The sequence below is a fragment of the Callorhinus ursinus genome, unplaced genomic scaffold (genome assembly GCF_003265705.2).
Source record: "Callorhinus ursinus isolate GAN/ISIS: 27379988/994484 unplaced genomic scaffold, GSC_fseal_2.0 scaffold15, whole genome shotgun sequence".
NCBI classification, from domain to species: Eukaryota; Metazoa; Chordata; class Mammalia; order Carnivora; family Otariidae; genus Callorhinus; species Callorhinus ursinus.
Window position 1 is genome coordinate 4,879,060 of NW_027397077.1, and position 24,464 is coordinate 4,903,523.

The 24,464-nt window shown below is 39.9% G+C and overlaps 1 protein-coding gene, 1 non-coding gene and 1 pseudogene across 2 annotated transcripts in view; 2 read left to right on the top strand and 1 right to left on the bottom strand.

Moving 5' to 3' along the window:
• The window catches only part of SCAP (SREBF chaperone), a 69,622-nt gene that overhangs the window by 39,158 nt on the left and 6,000 nt on the right, over window positions 1–24,464 (bottom strand). The gene's annotated exons all lie outside the window — the stretch shown is intronic.
• LOC112833598 (ubiquitin-conjugating enzyme E2 C pseudogene) lies at window positions 10,352–11,078 on the top strand (annotated as a pseudogene).
• Window positions 22,630–22,737, top strand: LOC112834311 (U6 spliceosomal RNA). Its single transcript, XR_003210837.1, has one exon. It is a non-coding gene; the product is annotated as a U6 spliceosomal RNA (small nuclear RNA).

Below are 24,464 nucleotides of genomic sequence, written 5' to 3' on the forward strand. Positions count from 1 at the left end.
CTGCTTCTCCCTCTCCTACTTCCCCTGCTTGTGTTCCCTCTCTCGCGTTCTGTCAAATAAATAAAATCAAATCTTTAAAAAAAAAAAAGTCTTGGCTACAACTTCTAGTACAATGTTGAATTGTAGTGGTGAGAATGAATTCTCATCTTACTCCTGAGCTTAGGAAGAGAACAGTCTTTTACCATTAAATGAGATATTATGCCAAAGTTTTTCACAGATGCCTTTACCAGGTTGAGACCCCTTCTATTCCTAGTTTGAGAGGGAATTTTTTTTTTACTATTAACATATAATGTATTATCTGTTTCAGGGGTACAGGTCTGTGATTCATCAGTCTTACACAACACATAGCACTCACCACAACACACACCCTCCCCAATGTCCATCACCCAGCCACCCCATCCCTCCCACCACGCTCCACTCCAGCAACCCTCAGTTTGTTTCCTGAGATTAAGAGTTTTGTTTTTTTTTTTTTTTAAAGGGCTAGGTAGAGGGAAAGAGGGGATCTTATGCAGGTTCTACGCCCTGCGGAGCCCAATGTGGGGCTTGATCTTACAACCCTGAGATCATGACCTGAGCCGAAATCAAGAGTCAGATGCTTAACTGACTGAGCCACCCAGGCGCCTCAAGAGTTGTTTTTTTTTTTTTAACCATTAAAGCGTATTATGGTTTTTTGTGTGACTTTTGAGATAGTCTTGATTTTTTTATTTATCTTACTAATAAGGTATATTACAAAGACTGAGTTATTGTAACCATGTTGAACCAACTTTGTATCACTGGGTATCATCCTTCTAAATGTTGGTAGTCTTGGTTTGCTAAGGGCTACTATGTCTATATTCATAAGGGATACTGGTCTGCAGTTTTCCTTCTTAATGATGTCTTTGCCTATCTTTGGTATTAGGATAATGCCAGCCTCATTCCATCTCATTCCAAGATGACTTGGAAGTGCTCCCTCCTAACTTTTTGGAAGAATTCATGATAAATCTTTAAACATTTGACAGAATTCACTAGTGAAGCCATCAGATATTGGGCTTTTAATGGAAAGGTTGTTGTTGTTGTTGTTGTTGTTATGTAGGCTCCACGCCCAGTGTGGAGCCCAACATGGGTCTTGAACTCACGACCCTGAGACCAAGACCTCAGCCGAGATCAAGAGTTGGACACTTAACCAACTGAGCCACCAAGGCACCCGTTTTTGTTTTTGTTTTTTTAAGTGGGAAGTTTTAAAATTAACTCAATCTCTTTCTGTTTCCTGTTATTCAGATTTTCTTTTTTTCTTAGGGCACTTGGGTGGCTCAGTCGGTTAAGTGTCCAACTCTTGATTTGGGCTCAGGTCATGATCTCAGGGTTGTGAGAGATTGAGCTTTGCATCAGGGTCTGTGCTGGGCGTGGAGCCTGCTTGAATCCTCTGTCCCCTCTGCCCTTCCCCCCCCTACCAACCCCCTTCTCTCTCTCGCTCCCTTAAAAAAAATGTTTTCTATTTTTTAAGATTTTATCTATTTACTTTAGAGAGAGAGCATGGGGGGAGGCGCCCCTCTATTCCTTCTTTAGTAAGTTTTCTTTGTATGTTTCAAGATCTGTTCATCTCATCTAGGCTAACTAACTTATTGGCATCATATTTACTGTTCATAGTATTTCCTTACAATCATTTTTATTTCTGGAAGGTCGGTGGTAATGTCCCCACTTTCATTAATAATTCTAGTAATTTGAATCTTATTTTCTTGGTCATTTTGGCTGAAGGTTCGCCAATTTTGTTGATCTTTTAAAAGAATCAATTTTTGGTTTTACTTACTCTGGTTTTCCTATTCTCTCTTCATTTGTTTCTACTGTAGTCTTTATTCTTTTCTTCCTTCTGTTTGCCTCAGGTTTATGATACTCTTCCTGTTCTAGTTTCTTAAAGTAGTTAATAGTTGAGCTTACTGACCTGATATCTTCCTCCTCCTTTTTTTTTTTTTACATTTTTTCCTTTGTTTATTATTTTATTAGGTTAGTCACCATACGTTACAGGCATTTATAGCTGTAAGTTTCCCACCAAACACGACTTCAGCTGCATCCCATAAGTTTCCATATGTTGTGATTTTTGTTTTCATTCATCTCAAAGTATTTTCTCATTTCTTTTGTGCTTTCTTCTTTGATCCACTGGGTATTTAGGAATTGTTGTTGAGATTTCCTTATATTCTTTCAATATGAGTCTTTGATATGTTTCGATATGAGTCTTTGTCTGTAGCTTGTCTTTTTTTTATTCTTTCCACAAACTCTTTGATAGAATCAAAGTTTCTAATTTCGATGAAGTCTAATTTACCCATTTTTTTTCTTTTACGGATCATGCTTTACTTGTCACATATAAGAATTCTTTACCAAGCTGTACTTCTGAAAATTTTCTCTGATTTTTTTCCCTAACTTTTTTTATAGTTTTACAACTAAATCTATGATCCATTTGAATTACTTTTTGTAGAAGATGTGAAGCTTAGGTCTAGGTTGTTCTCTGCCCCTGCCCCATGGATATCAGATTTTTCCAGCACCAACTGTTGAAAAGACCACCTTTCCTCCACTGAATTGCTTTGGCACATCTTAGGCTGTTTGAGCTTCTATAACAAAAATACCATGCACTGGGTGGCTTAAACAACACTTATTTCTCATGGTTCTAGAGGCTGGGAAACCCAAAATCAAGGCCATAGTAGATTACATTTCTGAGGTGGGCCCACTTCCTGGTTCACAGATGGCCACCTTCCATGTCCTCACATGGCAGAAAGGAGAGTCAGAGCTCTCTGGGGTCCCTTTTATGAGGGCACTGATCCCGTTTGAGAGGGCTCCGCCCCATGATCTAATCACATCCCAAAGTCCCCCACTTCCTAGTAGCAACACACTGGGGTTAGGATTTTAATATGTGAATTTGGGGGACTCACAAACATTCAGTCAAAAAGCAGTTGGCTGTACTTATGTGGGTCTATTTCTGGGTTTCCTGTTCGATTCCAGTGATCTATCTGTCTATCACTCTACCAATACTACAACAGTCTTGATTACTGTAGCTATAAAATAAATCTTGAAATGAGTACTGTGATTCTTCCCATTCAAAACGATTTTACCTAGAGTCTTTTTCATGGATTCCTTGGCAAGTTCTAAGTAGATTATTATGTCATCTGCAAAATAGGGACACATTTATTTCTTCCTTTTCATAATTTCTTCAGTTTTCTGTACCACTCCATCACCTCTCCTTTTGGGATTTCCATAACATGAAAGCTAAGCCCTCTGTTACTGTCCCAGAACTCCCTGCAGCTCTGTGTACTTTTCCTAAGTTTAACTCCTGCTGGGTTGGACTGGATCATTCTCATTGCTCTGTCTTTGAGTTAACGGACTCTTCTGTTATCCCCACTCTGTTACTGAGGTCATTTCATGAATTTTTTTAAATTTAGTTTTAGTTATAAATTTTCCAATTTTAAATTTAAATATCTAATTTTCCATTTCTTTTTTTAAAAAGATTTTATTATTTATTTGACTTGGGCTCAGAGAGAGCAAGAGCAAGGAACACAAGTAGGAGGAGTGGGAGAGTTGGAGAAGCAGGCTTCCCGCTGAGCAGGGAGCCTCATGTGGGGCTTGATTCCAGAACCCTGGGATCACGATCTGAGCCAAAGGCAGACGTTTAACGACTGAGCCACCCAGGTGCCTTTTTTTTTTTTTTTAAGACTTATTTATCTGAGTGAGAGAGAACGAGAGACAGAGCACGAGAGGAGAGAGGGTCAGAGGAGAAGCGATGTGGGGCTCGATCTCAGGATGCCAGGATCATGACCTGAGCTGAAGGCAGACGCTTAACAGACTGAGCCACACAGGCGCCCCTTCCATTTGTTTCAAGAGTGTTCACCCTCACTTCTTAAAAGGAGGTTTTAATTATATTTTAATTCTACTTTCTGCCTTAAAGTCTTTGATAATCCCAACATCTATATCATCTCATGGTTCCTATCTGTTGACTGTCCTTTCTCCTTAGGAGACAGTAAGATTTTCCTGATTCTTCATACGTGGAGCAATTTTGAATTTCTAGATATTATGCTATGTTAATCTGGATCTTGTTTAGGTGCAATGGAAAATGCTGGATTTTTGTTCATTTTAACAGTAATTAACTTGGTTAGGTCCCAGACATAACATGCAGTGGCCAGCACAGGACTTGGGCAGTAGTCTACTCCACAGTTGAGTCTTCAAGGCTCTCGGTATGCTGTTTAGAGTCAGATGCATACATGCTATTTCAAAGGAGAGCCCAGGAATTCATGCACAATACTATGGGTTCCCTTTGTGAACTTCCTTCCTCTCTGCAATCTTCCTGACACTTTCCAGCTCCCAGGGGCCCCTTTCCCAGTCTTCTGGCTAGAAAGGTAAAGCTTTAGTTTATCTGCTGAGCACCTACCACATCTGTGATTGCCTCTAGGGTCAAGTGGTGAGAAGAGACAGAAAACAAAATCAGTGAATCTCTCTCCATGCTCTTGGAACCATAATCCCTCTAAATTAAAGGATTCCTCTCCCGTCTGGCTGCCAATGTCACTGCTGCCTCTGCTGCTACAGAATTTCATGGGGGCCAGGGCAGGAGAAAAGGGGGGGGGGGAGCAAACAAAAAACAAGAGATTCTCTTCCTCCATCTCTATTCCCTGATCCACAGGAATCCCCTTTCCTGGGGATTCTCTTGGATTTTCTTCTGTCTGCACCCAGTGCCCAGTTCCAGGTTTTGTGCTACCTTTGAGTCCAGACTGGAAGGAATTCTATGGAAACAAAAAATAAAAACAGTTTCCTTCCCCAATCCATCTGCTATCATTTATCTTTCAGGGTACTCTGCTGATCCATGCAGTCTATCCAGGGATTTTAGTTGGATTGAGTTAGAGAGAAAGGATAGAATGTGCTTACTACATCTTGACCAGAATCAGAACCCTTTCATTTCTTAATGTAAATATCTTCATAAATTCTTGGATTCTTTGCCATTAAAGAAACTTAATTGCTATACTACACCTGTTGGCATCTTTCTGTCAAACATATCATCACTCCATTGTGAGAAGTATGTAGTGCCTTACTGTGTTTAACAAGTTTTCCACACAGAGCATGTATTGTTTTTATAGTCTGAAATAATGAAATAAAGGTTACAGGCAAAAAATGCACATCAGAAGAATGGAGGGAAACGTTAGTACTGGTCGTTGGTCTTCATGTGGTATGAGGTATGTGGAAAGATATTTTAAGTCAACTTTCTGTACTTTTACATTTTTTATGATGAGTACTGCCTTTTTTATTTTAAATAAACTTTTAAATTTAGCATAAAATATTGCAAAAAAGTATACAGATTATAAGCATACAGCTCGGGCGCCTGGGTGGCTCAGTTGGTTAAACGACTGCCTTCAGTTCAGGTCATGATGCTGGAGTCCCAGGATCAAGTCCCACATCGGGGTCCCCGGAGTCTGTTTCTCCCTCTGACCTTCCCCCCTCTTGTGCTCTCTATCTCATTCTCTCTCTCAAATAAATAAAATCTTAAAAAATATATATATATAAGCATACAGCTCCATGACAGTAAATAAAGCCATTTAACCTAAACAACACTCGGATCAAGAAATAGAGTATTACCCTAAAGTTCTCCATTACCAGCCACAATAGTGATTGCTTTTCAATTATAAAAGTAGTACACATATATTTATATTCAAGTAGTAATGGAACGTATTTCTTTTTCTTTTCTTTTTTTAAAGATTTTACTTATTTGACAGAGAGAGACAGCGAGAGAGGGAACACAAGCAGGGGGAGTGGGAGAGGGAGAAGCAGGCTTCCCGCTGAGCAGGGAACCCGACACGGGGCTCGATCCCAGGGCTCTGGGATCATGACCTGAGCCGAAGGCAGATGCTTAACGACTCAGCCACCCAGGCACCCCCTGGAATGTATTTCTGATTTTAGTTACTGTGATGCTTATCTCTTTATATGTTGTCAACTTTTACATTTACTTTTTAAACTGTTACAAAAATCTCCTGTACATTTTGTATAGGTTCATTCTAAAATGTGATAACCGGGGCACCTGGGTGGCTCAGATGGTTAAGCGTCTGCCTTCGGCTCAGGTCATGATCCCAAGGTCCTGGGATTGAGTCCCGCATCGGGCTCCCTGCTCCTTGGGAGCCTGCTTCTCCCTCTGCCTCTCTCTCTCTCTCATGAATAAATAAATAAAATCTTTAAAAAATAAAATAAAATAAAATAAAATGTGATAACCATTTAAAAAGCATTTGGAGGGGCACCTGGATGGCTCAATCGGTTAAGCATCTCCCTGTTTTTTTTTTTTTTAATTCAATCTAGTTAACATATACTATATTATTAGTTGCAGGAGAATTCAGGAGGTGCCTGGGTGGCTCAGTTGTTAAGCATCTGCCTTCGGCTCAAGTCACGATCCCAGGGTTCTGGGATCGAGCCCCACATCAGGCTCCCCGCTCTGCAGGGAGCCTGTTTCTCCCTCTCCCACTCCCCCTGCTTGTGTTTCCTCTCTCCCTGTGTCTCTCTCTGTCAAGTAAATAAATAAAATCTTAAAAAAAAAAAAAAAAGGAGTAGAATTCAGTGATTCATCAGTTGCCTCTAACACCCAGGGCTCATTACATCAAGTGCCCTCCTTAATGCCCATCACCCAGTTTACCCCATCCCCCCACCCACCTCCCCTCCAGCAACCCTGTTTGTTTCCTAGAGTTAAGAGTCTCTCATGGTTTGCCTCCCTCTCTGTTTTTAACTTTTTTTTTATTTTTCCTTCCCTTCCCCTATGTTCATCTGTTTTGTTTCTTAAATTAAGCATCTGACTCTTGATCTCAGCTCAGGTCTTGATCTCAGGGTTGTTGAGGTCAAGCCCTGCAACGGGCTCCATGCTGGGCGTGAAGCCTACTTTAAAAAAAAAAAAAAAGATAAAAAGCATTTAGAATATCTGATAATACAATTGTCATTCACTGGGAAAGCCTTAGGATCCCCAGCAGGCTGACAGAAGATATTTCTCTCCCAAGGCCAATCTGTCAAGGCTGGAGAAGGTGACTGCTTCTTCAAATGCAAAGACAGCAACACAAGATATCCAAGAACATGAAACAAGGAAACAAGACATCACCAAAGGAACACAGTAATTTTCCAGTAACTCACCCAAAGAAATAGAGATCTGCAATCTACCTAATAAAGAATTCAGCTTAGTGAGCTATAGGGAAACAGAAAAACAATTCAATGAAATCAGTAAACAATACACAAACAAAACAAGAAGTTTAACAGAGAGACAGAAATTATAAAAAACATCCAAACAGAAATCCTAGAGGTGAAGAATGCAATGAGTGAAATGAAAAATGCAGTAGAGAGCACCAACAACAGATGTGATCAAAGCAGAAGAATCTGTGAAGTCATAGGTCACTTGAAATTATCCAGAGGAGAACAACAACAACAAAAATAACAAAAGTGAAGAAAGCCCATGTGAATTATGAAATACCATCAAGAGAAACTATCTAAGCATTGTTGGCATCCCAGAAGAAAAAGAGAAGAAGGGGACAGAAAGTTTATTTAAAGAAACAATGGCTGAGGCCTTCCCAAGTCTGGGGAGAGATTTAGACATCCACATTCATAAAGCTCATTGGTCCCCAAAAAGATCTTCTCCAAGACAGACTAAAATAAAGCCATCTAAAATCAGAGAAAAATTTTAAAGCAGCAAGAGAACAAAAATTCTTCACATACAAGGAAACCCCCATAAAGCTATCAGTGGATTTCTCAGCAGAAACACTATAGGCTAAGAGACAGTGGGATGATGTATTCAAAATGCTATAAGAGATTGACTGAGGAAGATGGGCTTCCTCGTCTCACAAATACAACTAGATAACTATCAAATTATCCTCAGTACCCCAGAAATTGATCTGAAAACTGACAGAAAAAACTCCAAAACTAAAGGTAGAGAAGAGACCACATCAAAGGTAGGAAGTGCAGAGATGCAGTTGGGTAGAGAAATGGATAGAGGCTACTGCAGTGGGGAGGGAGCCACAGGCAAGAAGGGCAAGAGACAGACTAGTACACACTGGAGCGCACAGGGAAAACAAATCCCCATAGCAACTGCCTTGGAAAGCAAGACGGCCTGTGAGTCTCCTGAGTTCTTGCAACCACTGGGGCTTAAAGCCTGGAGTTTTAAAGGTTAGCATGCTTGGCTCTGGAAGGGCTGAGAGGACACTGGGCTGCTCTTGGAGAGGAGACAGGGCAAAGAGCCTGCAGACATATAGCCTAGAAACAGTGATCTGAAGAGTGCCTGGGGGCACACAGTGGGGAGGTTAGCTACTCATATGGGAGCATGTTCTAGAGCGGCAGCATTCACACAGACACCCTCTCTCCCGCCAGGAACACAGGAACTGGACAGCACCATTTCCCTCCTCCACCCCTCAGCATAAACACAGAGCCACCACCAGGAACCAATGCAGTGACCACACTCCCTACCCAGTTTGCTTACACCAAGCTCCCTCCCACCACCCAGCTCCCGGCACTCAGGTGGAACGGCCCTTCCCAGCCATGCTTGCCTCAGTCCCAGCTCAGGAGGAGGGAGGCACCCTTCCCTAGAATACTGGCCCAAACCCCTACCACACCGTGTCTCCCAACCGAGTTTTGTGAGGCCTCAATTCCAGTGGCAGCAGCAACAGGTCTCATTTCACAAGAGGCCAGAACACACCAAGTTAAAAAGTGCCACATTCGGGCCAGGCACCAAACCCTGCCCACAACAGGCAAAGAAAGCCTCTGCAGAAAACCAGCCTGAAGGATCAAGTGGCCAGGATACAACAGCAGAGCACACACAGCACACACTGGAGACAGTCCCAGAAGTACCACGTCCTAGAAAAGGGACACCACACTGCAGGGCACCACATGACCTCTTCTTCATAAAGCCATTACACTCAAGAACAGGAAATGTAGCTGACTTTCCTAACACTGAGAAACAGGCACAGAGATTTAGACAAAATAAGAAGGCAAAGGAATTTGACCCAGATGAAAGAACAGGATAAAACCGTGGTCAGAGACTTGAGTGAAACAGATATAAGTAACATGCCTGATGAATTTAAAGCAATGATCATGGGGCGCCTGGCTGGCTCAGTTGGTAGAGCACACCACTCTTGATCTCAGGGTCATGAGTTCAAGCCCCACATTGGGCACAGAACTTACATAAAAAAAAAAACACACACACACAAACAAAAACCTAAAGCAATGATCATAAAGATACTCACTGGACTTAAGAGGGGAGGACATCAGTAAAACCATTAATACAGAGCTAAGGAATAACATAGCAGAGATAAAGGGCTCAATAAATGAGAATCACACCTGATGGAATGAACAGCAAGCTGGGAGAAGCAGAGAAACGAATTAATGACCTAGAAGACAGAGTAATAGAAAGTAATCAAGTTTAACAAAATAGAGAAAAAAGAATTATGCAAAACAAGAACAGACTTAGGGAACTCAGTGACTCCATCAAACATAGTAACATTCATATTATAGGAGTCCCAGAAAAAGGAGAGAAAGAAAAGTGGGCAGAGAATTTAAATGAACAAATAATAGCTGAAAACATTCCTAATCTGGGGAAGAAAACAGACATCCAGATCCAGGAGGCACAGAGAACCCCCAACAAAATCAACAAAAGCAGATCCACACCAAAACATATTGTAATTAAAATGGCAAAATATAGTAGTAAAGAAAAAACATTAAAAGCAGCAAGACAAAAGAAGATAGTTACATACAAAAGAAACCCCATAAAGCCAACAGTGGATTTTTCAGCAGAAACCTTCCCAGCCAGAAAGGAGTGGCATGATATATTCAAAGTGCTGAATGGGAAAAACCTGCAGCCAAGAATACTCTGTCCAGAAAGGTAATCATTCAGAACTGAAGGAGACAAACAAAAACTAAAGGAGTTTGTGACCACTACACCAGCCCTGCAAGAAACATTAAAGGGGACTCTGAGTGGAAAGGAAAGGCCAAAACCAACAGCATGAAGGTAGGAAACACAAAACCAATAAAAAGAAATATTTCTGTAAAAAAATCAGTCAAGAACCATAAAATAAAAGGATGTAAAGTATGACATTATATACCTAAAACATGGGGAAGAGTAAAGAATGGGTTCAAACTTATATGTTGGGGCGCCTAGGTGGCTCAGTTGTTGGGTGTCTGCCTTCGACTCAGGTCATGATCCCAGGGTCCTGGGATCGGGCCCCGCGTCAGGCTCCCTGCTCAGAGAGCCTGCTTCTCCCTCTCCCACTCCCCCTGCTTGTGTTCCCTCTCTCGCTGTGTCTCTCTCTGTGTCAAATAAATAAAAATATCTTAAAAAAAGACAACAACTTAGAGTTGCAGTCGTGCTCACCGAGTTCCTGTCTCTCTCCCCGCACCGCCCGGGATGGCCTCCCAGAACCGCGACCCAGCTGCTGCCAGCGTCGCCGCCGCCCGCAAAGGAGCCAAGCCCAGCGGGGGCGCCGCCCGGGGCCCCGTGGGCAAGAGGCTACAGCAGGAGCTGATGACCCTCATGATGTCTGGTGACAAAGGCATCTCTGCCTTCCCTGAATCCGACAACCTTTTCAAATGGGTGGGGACCATCCATGGGGCAGCAGGCACAGTTTATGAAGACCTGAGGTATAAGCTCTCGCTGGAGTTCCCCAGTGGCTACCCTTACAACGCGCCCACGGTGAAGTTCCTCACACCCTGCTACCACCCCAACGTGGACACCCAGGGAAATATCTGCCTGGACATCCTGAAGGACAAGTGGTCTGCCCTGTATGATGTCAGGACCATCCTGCTGTCCATCCAGAGCCTGCTAGGAGAACCAAACATTGATAGTCCTTTGAACACGCATGTTGCCGAGCTCTGGAAAAACCCCACAGCCTTTAAGAAGTATCTGCAAGAAACCTACTCGAAGCAGGTCTCCAGCCAAGATCCCTGACTGTCCAGCCTCTCTCTTTGTGTTGTCTTTTTATTTTCTCCTTAGATAGTCTTTCTCTTCATTTCTGTCTAGGACTCTGTATCTTAAGCTGTGGTGTCATTTTTGTTTTGTTTCTGTTTTTTAAATTAAGTCTCTGGTTGAGCCCTTGTGACAAATATATTAAATAAATACATTGGGTTTTTAAAAAAAAAAAAGACAACAACTTATATGTCTATCAACCTAATATAAACTGCTATGTACAGAAAATATAATTTACAAACTTAATAGTAACCACAAATCAAAAGCCACCAAGAAATAAGCAAAGAATATAGAGAAAGAAATCCAAATACAGCACCAAAGAAAATCAGCATACCACGAAAGAAAGGATCAGAGAAAAGCTCTAGAAACCACCACAAAACAAGTAATAAAATAGCAATAAATACATATCAATAATTACTTTAAATGTAAATGGACTAAACACTCCAGTAAAAAGACACAGGATAACAGAATGAATAATAATAATAATAACCCATCTACATGCCGCCTACAAGAGACTAATTTTATACTTAAAGACACTTGCAGGTTGGAAAGTGAGGGGATGGAGAAACATTTATCATGCAAATGGATGTCAAAACAAACCCAGAGGAGCAATACTTATATCAGACAAAATAGGCATTAAAACAAAGACTGTAACAAGAAACAAAGAAGAACACTATAATGAAGAGAACAAACCAACAAGAAAATATAACAATTTTAAATATTTATGCTCCCAACATGGGAACTTCCAAATACATAAAACAGTAAACAACAAACACTAACTGATAATATAATAATGGGGGACTTGAGCACCCCACTTACATCCAATGGATAGATCATCTAAGCAGAAAAACAACATGGAAACAGGGCTTTGAATGACACACTGGACCAGATGGATTTAACAGATATATTCAGAGCATTCCATCCTAAAACAGTAGAATACACATTCTTTTCAAGTGCACATGGAACACTCTCCAGAAGAGATCCCAAGTTAGTCCACAAAACGAGCCTCAACAAATTCAAAAAGATCAAAATCATACCATGCATCTTTTCTGACCACAACACGATGAAACCACAAGAAAATATCTAGAGGGCGCCTGGGTGGCTCAGTTGGTTGGGCGACTGCCTTCGGCTCAGGTCATGATCCTGGAGTCCCTGGATTGAGTCCCGCATCGGGCTCCCTGCTCAGCAGGGAGTCTGCTTCTCCCTCTGACCCTCCCCCCATCTCATGTGCTTTCTCTCTCATTCTGTCTCTCAAATAAATAAAATCTTTAAAAAAAAAAAAAAGAAAATATCTAGAAAGACCACAAACACATAAGAGTTAAATAACATGCTACTAAACAATAAATGAGTCGACCAAGAAATAAAAGAAATGAAAAAGTACATGGAAACAAATGAAAATGAAAATACAATGGTTCAAAACCTTTGGGATGCAGTAAAAGCAGTTCTAAGAGGGAAGTTTATAGCCATATAGGCCTACTTGCTCAAGAAGCAAGAAAAACCTCAAATAAACAACCCAGCCTTACACTAAAGGAGCTAGAAAAAGAACAACAACAAAAAGAACTAAAACCAGCAGAAGGAAAGAAGTAATAAAGATTAGAGCAGAAATAAATGATATAGAAACTAAAAAAAAAAAAAAAATCAACCAAAACAGGAGCTGGTTCTTTGGGGAAAAAAAACAATAAAATTGATAAATCTCTAGCCAGACTTATCAAAACAAAAAGAGAAAGGGCCCAAGTAAAATCACAAATGAGAGAGGAGAAATAACAACAAACACCACAGAAAAGAGAATATTTTGAAAAATTATATGCCAACAAATTGAAACCTAGAAGAAATGGATAAATTATTAGAAACATATAACCTACTAAAACTGAAACAGGAAGAAATAGAAAATTTAAACAGATCGATTACCCGCAAAGAAACTGAGTAAGTTATCAAAAAACTCCAAAGAAAGAAAAGTGTGGGACCAGATGGCTTCACAGGCAAATTCTACCAAACATTTAAAGAAGAGTTAATACCCATTCTTCTCAAACTATTTCAAAAAAACAGAAGAGGAAGGAAAACTTCCAACTTATTCTATGAGGCCAGCATTACCCTGATACCAAAACCAGATAAACACACCACAAAAAAAGAGAACTACATGCCAATATCCCTGAGGAACACAGATACAAAAATCCTCAACAAAATAGTAGCAAACCAAATCCAACAATACATTTAAAAAACTTATTCACCACGATTAAGTGGGATTTATTCCTGGGTTGCAAGGGTGGTTCACTACTCTCAAATCAATCAACATAATACATCACATCAATAAGAGAAAGGATAAGAACCATATGATCATTTCAATAGATCCAGAAAAAAGCATCTGACAAAGTACAACATCCACTCAAGATAAAAACCCTCAACAAAGTAGGTTTAGAGGGAACATACCTCAACATAATAAACACTGTATGTGAAAAACCCACAGCTAATGTCATCCTCAGTGAGGAAAAACTGAGAGCCTTTCCCCTAAGGTGAGGAACAACACAAGGACATCCACTCTCACCACTTTTACTCAACACAGTACTGAAAGTCCCAGTCACAGCAAACAGACAACAAAAAGAAATAACCCAAATCAGCGAGGAAGAAGTCAAACTTTCACTATTTGTAGATGACATGATATTATATATAGAAAATCCAAAAGACTGCACCCAAAAACTGCTAGAACTGATAAATGAATTCTGTAAAGTTACAGGATACAAATTCAATGTACAGAAATCTGTTGCATTTTTTAAAAGATTTTTTTTACTTATTTATTTGAGAGAGAGTGAGTGCATGAGCAGCGAGGAGGAACAGAGGGAGAGGGAGAAGCAGACTCCCTACTGAGCAGGGAGCCTGATGTGGAGCTCAATTCCAGGACCCTGAGATCATGACCTGAGCCAAAGGCAGACACTTAACCAACTGAGCCACTCAGGCGCTAATCTGTTGCATTTCTAATACACCAATAATAAAGCAGCAGAAAGAAAAATTAAGAAAACAATCCCATTTACAACTGCACCCAAAATAATAAGATACCTAGTAATAAACCTAATCAAACAGGTAAAAGACTTGTATGAAAGAAATCAAAGATGACACAAAGAAATGAAAAAAATTCCATGTTCATGGATTCGAAGAACAAATATTGTTAAAATGTCTAAACTACCCAAAGCCATCTACACATTTAATGCAATCCCTATCAAAATACCAAGAACATTTTTCACAGAGCTAGAGCCAATAATCCTAAAATTTGTATGAAAATACAAAAGACCCCAAATAGCCAAAGCAACCTTGAAAAAGAAAAGCAAAGCTGGAGGCATCACAATTCCAGACTTCAAGTTATATTACAAACCTGTAGTAATCAAAACAGTATGTTACTAGCACAAAAAAAGACACATAGATCAATGGAACAGAAGACAGAAGACAGAAATAAACCCACAATTATATGGTCAATTAATCTTTGACAAAGCATGAAAGAATATCCAATGGGAAAAAGGACAGTCTCTTCAACCAATGGCGTTGGGAAAACTGGACCACTTTCTTACACCATACAAAACAATAAATTAAAAATTGATTAAAGGGGCGCCCAGGTGGCTCAGTCGTTAAGCGTCTGCCTTCAGCTCAGGTCATGATCCCAAGGTCTGGGATCGAGCCCTGAATCAGCCTCCCGGCTCTGCAGGAAGCCTGCTTCTCCCTCTCCTGCTCCCCCCCCCCCTGCTGTGTTCTTTCTCTGGCTGTCTCTCTGTCAAATATATAAAATCTTTAAAAAAAAACTGATTAAAGACCTAAATGTGAGACCTAAAACCATAAAAATCCTACAAAAGAGCACAGGCAGTAATTTCTCTGACATCAGCTCTAGCAACTTTTTTCTAGATAGGACCCCTGAGGCAAGGGAAACAAAAGCAAAACTATAAACTATTGGGACAACATCAAAATAAAAAGCTTCTACACAGTAAAGGAAACAATCAACTCAATGGTAACCTACAAAATGGAAAAAGACACCTGCAAATGACATATCCTTTTAAAGGTTAGTATCCAAAATATATTAAAAACTTATAAAACTCATCACCCAAAAAACAAATAATCCAATTTAAAAATGGGCAAGAGACATGAACAGACATTTCTCCAAAGAAGACATCCAGAAGGCCAACAGACATGAAATGATGCTCAACATCACTCATCATAACGGAAATGCAAATCAAAACCACAATACCACCTCATACCTGTTAAGAATGGCTAAAATCAAAAACACAAGAAAAAACAGGTGTTGGCAAGGATGTGGAGAAAAAGGAACCCTCGGGTACTGTTGATGGGAATGCAAACTGGTGTAGCCACTGTGGAAACAGTGGTTCCTCAAACCAATGGAGGTTCCTCAAAAAATTAAAAATAGAACTGCACAATGATCTAGCAATTGCACTACTATTTACCCAAAAAATACAAAAACACTAATTCAAAGGGATATATGCAACCCCATTTTTATAGCAGCATTATTTACAATAGCCAAGATATGGAAGCAGCCCGAGTGTCTGCCAATAGATGAATGGATAAAGAAGATATGGTATATACATGCAATGGAAATGTCTAAATGTCTAAACTAATTAAACATAAAACTAGTCTAAAACATATAAAAAAGAGTGAAATCTTGCCATTTGCAATAACATGGATGGAGCTAGAAAGCATAATGCCGAGTGAAGGAAATGTCTAAATTTCCAAACTAATTAAACATAAAACTAGTCTAAAACATATAAAAAAGAGTGAAATCCTGCCATTTGCAATAACATGGATGGAGCTAGAAAGCATAATGCTGAGTGAAATAAGTTAGTCAAAGAAACACAAATACCATATGATTTCACTCATATGTGGAATTTAAGAAACAAAATAAAGGAGCAAAGGGGGGAAAAAAAAGAGAGAGAGAGACAAACCAAGAAACAGACTCTTAACTATAGAGAACTGATGGTTACCAGAGGGGAGGGGGTTGGGGGTACGGGTGAAATAGGTGATGGGGATTAAGGGGGTGCACTTGTCATGATGAGCACCAGGTGATTCAAATAAAAACTTAAAACAAAAAGCAAAAAACCCCACAAAGTGTTGCCAAGTAAAAACTGCCAACCAAGAATACTTTTTATTCAGCCAAGTTGTCCTTCAGAAATGAAGGAGAGATAAAGACTTTCATGGATAAACAAAAGCTCAGAGTTCATCACCACTATACCTGCTTTACAAGAAATGCTGAATGGAGTTCTTCAACCTGACATGGAAGGACAATAATTAGTAAAAGGAAAATATTCACTGGGTAAAGGCAAGTACAGTCAAATTTAGAATACTCTAATACTGTAATATGGTGGTGTGTTAATCACTTAACTCTAGTATAAGGGTTAAGAGACAAAAAATTACTAAAAATAACTACAGCTACAATAATTTGTTAATAGCTACAAAGAAGACATATAAATGGTCAACAGGTACATGAAAAGGTACTCAACACCCTAATCGTCAGGGAAATGCAGATCAAAACTACCTCACACCTGTTAGGATGGTTTTTATTTTAAAAGACAACATGGGGGTGCCTGGGTGGCTCAGCTGGTTAAGCAACCTCAACTCCTGATTTCAGCTCAGGTCATGATCTCAGGGTTGTGAGACCAAGCCATGCATCAGGCTCACGTGCTGGATGTGGAGCCTGCTTAAGATTTTCTCTCTGCCCTCCCCCCAAATAAATAACTAAATAAATAAGCAGACCACAAATGGGGCACCTGGGTGGTTCAGTCAATTAAGCATCTGACTGAGAGGATTGTGAGTTCAGGCCCTACATTGGGCTCCATGCTGGGCGTGAAGCCTACTTAAAAAAATAAAATAGGGGCGCCTGGGTGGCTCAGTCATTAAGCGTCTGCCTTCGGCTCAGGTCGTGGTCCCGGGGTCCTGGGATCGAGTCCCATATCGGGCTCCCTGATTGGCAAGAAGCCTGCTTCTCCCTCTCCCACTCCCCCTGCTTGTGTTCCTTCTCTTGCTTCTATCTCTCTGTCAAATAAGTAAATAAAATCTTTAAAAGATAAAGTAAGTAAAATATAAAGACAACAAATAACGTGTTGGGAAAGACGTGGAGAAAAGGGAATCCTTGTACACTGTTGGTGGAAATATAAATTGGTACAGTCATTATGGAAAACAATATGAAAGTTGCTCAAAAAATTAAAAACCAAACTAACTTATAATCTAGCAATCCTACTTCTGGGCATATATCCAAAGGGAACAAAATCATTATCTTGAATAGCTAAATGCATCCCCATGTTCAGGGCAGCATTATTCACAATAGCCAAGGTATGGAAACAACCTAATTGTGTGTGAACAGACATATGGATAAAGATGATGTAGTGATTATTTACAATGGAATACTATTTGGCCACAAGAAGGAAATACTACCATTTACATTATATACACTTTAGATAGATAGATAGATACAGACTTCCAACTATTTATATCCTTCTCAACCCCAAAGCCAAAATCAAGCCCATTGGGAACACATTAGAATAATTCCCATCGGAGTCAAAGGCCAAACAAGCCTATGCACTTCACTACCACCATTTACTATGCTGTGGAGGTACCAGTGATCACAATAAGGTGATAGAAAGAATACACAGGCATGCAACTGGAAAAGAAAAAGTAAAATGATCATTATTTGCCGCTGATATTCTTATATACCTAGAGAATCAACTGAAAACCTTTACCGCTTTATAATCAGGTAAGGTAGTGAAAATTAATATACAGAAATCCGTGCCTTCACATACATCAACAAGTAGAAGATAAAATGCTTCAACAACACTAAAAACAAAGAAAAAAGATCTGAGAATAAAACAAGAAATGCCAAGAAACCTCTCAAACTCTGAGGGACATGAAAGAAGACTCAAGCAAAGAGTAAGGCATACAATCTTAGTGGGGAAGACTCATCACCTAAATATCACTCTTCCTACATTAACCTAAAAATGTAACACAGAGCCAATAAAAACAAAAATGAGTTTTTCTGAAACAGGCAGATTTATCTCAAGGTTCATATAGAAAAACAAACATAGCCAGGAAAGTCCTGAAAATTAAAGGTAATGAATGATAATTAACTTTACCAAATATCAAAACATGCTCTAAAGCCGGAGTAATTAAAACAATGTGTACTCAAACATAAATACACAGATTAATGTGCAGAACAGAAAGTCCAGAAATAGACCCAAATGTATATGGCATGTGGCAAGGTATATCACATATAGTAAAGGACATTTGAACAACTGGGAGGAAGGATGAATTGCTTATTACAAGGTTTTGCAACAAATGGGTGGCCCATTTGGGAAAAAATTAAGTTGGGCTCACACTTCTCACCAAAATAAATTCCAAATGGATAAAAGATATAAAGGTAAATAATGAAATTTAAAAAGTACTTTAAAAAACCATAGGGGAATTTTGCATACTCTTCTAATAGGGAAGATCTTTCTAGGTATGACAGAGAACCCAGAAGCCTTAAAAGTTCAATGAATGACCCAATAAAGAACCAATTTTTTTTAAAGATTTTATTTATTTATTTGACAGAGAAAAACAGCGAGAGAGGGAACACAAGCAGGCGGAGTGGGAAAGGGAGAAGCAGGCTCCCCGCTGAGCAGGGAGCCCGATGCGGGGCTCGATCCCAGGACCCTGGGATCATGACCTGAGCCAAAGGCAGATGCTTAACGACTGAGCCACCCAGGTGCCCCAGAACCAATTTCTTTTTCATGACAAAACCATCCTAAATAAAAAGAAATCACAATCTGGAAAAATATAACTGCAATTTATATCACGAACAAAGTGCTAAATTCCTTCATATATAAACCATTTTTACAAAATCAACCAAAGCCCTAAAGAAAAATAGGCAAAGAAAATGGAAATGGTCCTTCAACCTTATAGCAACAGGAGTGCTACAAATTCAAACAACCCCTGATATGAGTGTTCACTCTATTACTCTCTTTACTTTTCTAGAGGGTAAACTAAGTTTTGGAAGAAAAAATATACACAAAGAAATAATTTTTTCCCCTATCAAACTGGCAAAGATCAAACTATGTGCTATCACAGTGCCAGTGAGGGTGTGGATAAACAGGCACAGCCACACACAGCTAAGGAGCACAGGTGGACAAAACCTGTACAGAGGTCTTTCTGGTAAGAGCTAACAATTTTACAAAAGCACATACCCACCAACCCAGCAATCCTACCTCTGGTAAGTGACCAGATAGATGCACTTGGCCATGCCTCAAATGATGCATACAGAAGGTTACTCAGTGTTTCTGCACTAGCAAAATTTACAACACCTTATATGTCCATCAATGGAGCTCTGGCTAAATAAAGATACATCCTGACAATGGAATATTATCCAGTTGTGAAAGACAATGAGAAAGCTCTTATGTATTGATAATGAACTATCACAAACAGAAAAAAGCAAGGGATATAGTGTGCTTTCATGTAAAAGAAAAGAGCTCTCTGTGTGTTGGTCTGTATTATGCAAAGAACATCCCTGAACAGACACTGGAGAACTGGTAACACTGGCTGCCTCTGGGGAGAGGAAGTGGTGGCCAGGGGCAAGATGGAAGGGAAACTTTCCCGTGTATACTCTGTTGTTCCTTTTGAATTTTATGCCACGTGAATCTATTATTGCAGTGAAAAGCTAAAATTAAAAATAATGAACGCTTCCCTGTAGAAGCAGCAGCCTTCTTCTCTGAGCTTCTGGAACCGTGTATTTCCATCATGCCTGTATTCTTTCTGACTCTTTCAGCCTCCTCTGATTGACTGTGGTTTCTTTGGGAAAAAGGTCACTGCTGAATCACCTCTGTGTTCCCTAGAGCACGCAGCACCTCATTTGGTGCCGAGCGGAAAGTCACTGCAGGCCTGTTCACTATGCTAAACTAGTCCACTGGTGTAAACAGTTCATCCTTGGAGGAAAGATTTTCCTGAAAGTTGCTTTGTAAAGTGGACCAATGATTAGGACAGGAAATTCGGCTTCTGTAAGCATCAAAATTAGCCAAATAAGCCAGAACAATGCCCAGCAGAACAAATTAAAAGTACTAAAAAGAGAAAGAAGTTTCAATTCATGAATGAAAGCTGATTTCAGAGAATTTGAAGCCTGAAAATACATATATTCAAGACGACAATTACTGCCACATTTAGAATAATCATTGGGGGTGCCTGGGTGGTCCATTCGGTTAAGCATCTGCCTTCGGCTCGGGTCATGACCTGGGAGTCCGGGGATTGAGCCCCCTCCCTCCCCCTACCTGCTGTTCCCCCTGCTGGCTCCCCCTGCTCGTGCTCTCACGCTGTGTGCGCATGCTCTCTTAAATAAATAAAACCTTAAACAAAATAATAATTGGGATGGCACAGCAACACCCAGATTGAAGGGAAGACAAAATTATATTAACTGGTTGCGATGGTCATCACAAATAACCAAGTACATGATGCCGACCCTCTTCACAATTGGACATCAACAAATATATTAAAGATTTTCTTCCACAATGCCAGCTACCTACATTCTTATTCCCTCTTGAACTGGGCAGGAATGACTAACAAAGAGAATGAACTGACTCCTGCTAAGAATATGGGAAAAGAATTTGTTCCAAAGCTAGAAACAGGGGCGTCTGGGTGGCTCAGTTAGTTAAGTGTCCAACTCTTGATTTCAACTCAGGTCATGTTCTCAGGGTTGTGAGAGCCCCATGGCAGGCTCCATGCCCCATGCTCAGCGGGCAGTCTGCTTGAGATTCTCTCTCTCTCCCTCCCTCTGTCCCACCCCCGCCTGCCCACTTTCTCTCTAAAATAAATAAATAAATCTTTAAAAAAAAAAAAAAAGGCTAGAAACAACCCAAGAGCCCAATGGGACAGCCCTGTCATTTCACAAGAGCTCTGGCCCAGGCAGAGGGTGGCCTCAGTCTCAGTCCCAGCAGGTGCTGACAGGAGCCTGGCTAGGGCCAGCCACCAGCTCCCAGCTACACAGGGGCGACCTCATCCACATCCACACAGCACGGAGGCACCTCGCCTGGCTTCCTGACAGATGTGTGGCCTGCTGGAGAGCACCATGGTCCTTGACAGCTTACCCCAAAGTGGCGGTGTGATGAGTCTCTTTTTTATTACTGTCTCAAAAGTTTTTAATACAAATGCTGCATGGAAAATGTCTCCATTCCCAACACAGATGTGCAAAAGCACTGTTTGTGAGGGGAAGAACTGCAAACAAGAGAGTATAGATTAGGTTCAACTGGAGCCCTTCTCCTTGGCACAATCTTTTCAACAAACGGTGCTGGGAAAACTGGAGAGTCACTATGCAAAACAGTTAAGTTGAACCCTTACATCACATACAAAAATTCAAAATGCATCAAAGACCTAAACAAAGAGCTAAAACTAAAAAACTCTTTTTATTTTATTTTATTTTATTTACTCGGGAGAGAGAGAATGAGAGAGAAAGCATGAGCAGGGAGAGGAGAGGGAGAAGCAAGCTTCCCACTGAGCAGGGAGCGCACACTAGGCTTGATCCCAGGACCCCACTGAGCTGAAGACAGATTCTTAACCGACCGAGCCACCCAGGCGTCCCTAAAACTATAAAACTCTTAAAAGAAAGTAGGGTAAAAGCTTCATGACACTGGATTTAAAAAGGACTTCGTGGATATGACACCAAAAACAGAGGCAAAAAAAAAAACAACACAAAAAAACAAACTGGACCTCAAAAAATTACTAATTTTTGTGCAACAAAGGAAACTTCCAACAGAGTGAAAAGACAACCCACAGAATGGGAAAAAGTATTTGCAAATCATATCTAATAAGGAATTAATATCCAGAATAAAGAACTTTTATAACCTGGCAACAAAAAAACAAACAACCCTATTCAAAAATGGGCAAAGGACTTGAACAGACATTTCTCTACAGAAGATATACAGATGGCCAATAGGCACATAAAAAAATGCCCAACATCACTAATCATTAGGGAAATGCAAATTAAACCCTAATGAGATACCACTTCACAACTACTAGGATGGCTCTTATTAAAAAATAAAAACAAACAAATGAAAATGGGAAATGAGTGTTGGTAAGGATGTGAAGTAACCGGGAACTCTTGTGCATTACTGATAGAATATAAAATGGGGCAGCTGCTGTGGGAAATAGTTTGGCAGTTCCTCAAAAAGCAAAACACAGAATTACCAAATGATCCAGCGATTCCTCCCTGGGTATATATCCAAAGAACTGAAAGTAGGGATTTGAACCGATGCCTGTATACTCATGTTTATAACAGCATTATTCACAACACGCAAAAGGGAGAAATAATCCAAATGTTCACTGACAGATGAAGGGATAAGTAAAATGTGGATATACATACAAGAGAATATTATTTGACCCGAAAAAGGAATGAAATTCTGATACATGCTACAACATGGAGGAACACTGAAAACACTGTGTTAAGTGAAATAAGCCACGTACAAAAGGACAAGCATAATATGATTCCACTTATACAAGGGACCTAGAATGGGCAAATTCAGAGACAGAAAGTAGAGTAGTGGTTGCCAGGGGTTTGGGGGAGGGGAGAATGAGAAGCTGTTTAATGAGTACAGAGTTTCTGTTTGGAATGATGAAAACCTGGAAATGGACAGTGGTGATGGTTGTATAACACTATGGATCTATCTGATGCCACCAAAATGGTACACTTAAAAATGGTTAAAATGGTGCTCACTTCGGCAGCACACACTACTAAAACTGAAACGACAGAGAGAAGATTGGCATGACCCCTGAGCAAGGATGACACACAAATTTGTGAAGCATTCCATATATTTTTTTAAAAATGGTTAAAATGGTAAATTTTGTTATGTATATTTTAGCACAAAAAAATTCATCAAATAATTTAGAAAGAAAAAAAAGAAAAATATAAAAAGAGGAAGAGAAGAGAATATGGATGAAGCAAGTGTGCCCCAAGTTAATGAGTAAATGATAGAACTGAGTGACAGACACACAAAGGCTCACTGCTCTCTGCTTTTGTATATATTTGAATTTTACCACAATGAACATTAATAAACAAGGAAGTCCTTCAGAATGTGCCAAAAGAGAAAAAAGAATTTATCCCCTTACAAAATTTAGCAAGATTGAATACACAAGATTCAAAGACCTGGGGCACCTGGTTGGCTCAGATGGAAGAGCATGTGATTCTTGATCTGAGGGTTGTGAGTTTGAGCCCCACTTTGGGTGTAGAAATTATTAAAAAAAAAAAAAGTTCAAAGACCCAAACTTAAGACGGAAAACTATAAAATTCTTGTAAGAAAACACAGGGCAGGGGATGCCTGGCTGGCTCAGCAGGTACAGCATGCAAATCTTGATCACAGGGTCATGAGTTCGAGCCCTGCACTGAGTGCAGAGATTACTTAAAAAAAAAAAATAGGGCAAAAGTTTCAATGACATTGGACTTAGCAATGATTTCTTGGATATGACACCAAGAACACAGGCAACAAAAGAGAAAAAAAACAAATTGGACTTCATAAAAATTTTTAAATTGTGTGCATCCAAAGACACTATCAACAGAGTAAAAAGGCAGCACACAGAAAATATTTACAAATCAAGTATCTGATAAAGAGATTACTGTCCCGAATACATAGAGAACTCCTAAGACTCAACAGCAACAAAAAACAATCTGATGTAAAATGAATAAACATTTCTCCAAAGATACACCAATGGCTAACAAGCACATGAAAAGATGCTCAACATCACCACCCATTAGGGAAATGCAAATCAAAACTACAATGAGATACCATCTCACACCCACTAGGATGGCTACCATCAAAAAACAAAAACAAAACAAAACAGAAAATAACAAGTGTTGGCAAGGATGTAGAGAAATTGGAACCCTGTGTATTGCTGGTGAGACTGTAAAACACCGTGGAAAACAGTATGGTGGTGCCTTAAAAAATTAATCACAGAATTACCATATAATCAATTCCACTTATGTATATACCCAAAACAGAAAACAGGAACTTGAACAAATATTTGTACACCCATGTCCACAGCAGCATTATTCATACTAGCCAAAAGGTAGAAACAACACAAATGTCCATCATGGATAAATGGATAGACAAAATGTGATATATAAATTCCACGGACTATTATTCGGCTTTAAAAAGGAAGGAAATTCTAACACACGCTATAACATGGATAAACCATGAGGACAGCATGCTAAATGAAACACGCCGGTCACAAAAAGACAAATACCATATGATTCCACTCACATGAGGTACTTAGAGTCGACAAAATCATAGATAGGAAGTAGAATGGTGGTTGCCAGGGGCAGGGGGAAGGAAGGAATGGGTAGTTGGTGTTAAATGGGCACGGAGTTGGGCACGGAGTTCCAGGGTTGCAAGATGAAAAGAGGAACAGAGAAGGATGGTTGTGATGATGATTGTGACAGTTGCATATTATGTATTTAATACCGTTCAACTGTACAGTTACAATTATTAACATGGTAAGTTTTATGTGTATTTACCACAATAGATTCAACAACAACAACAAAGAATGA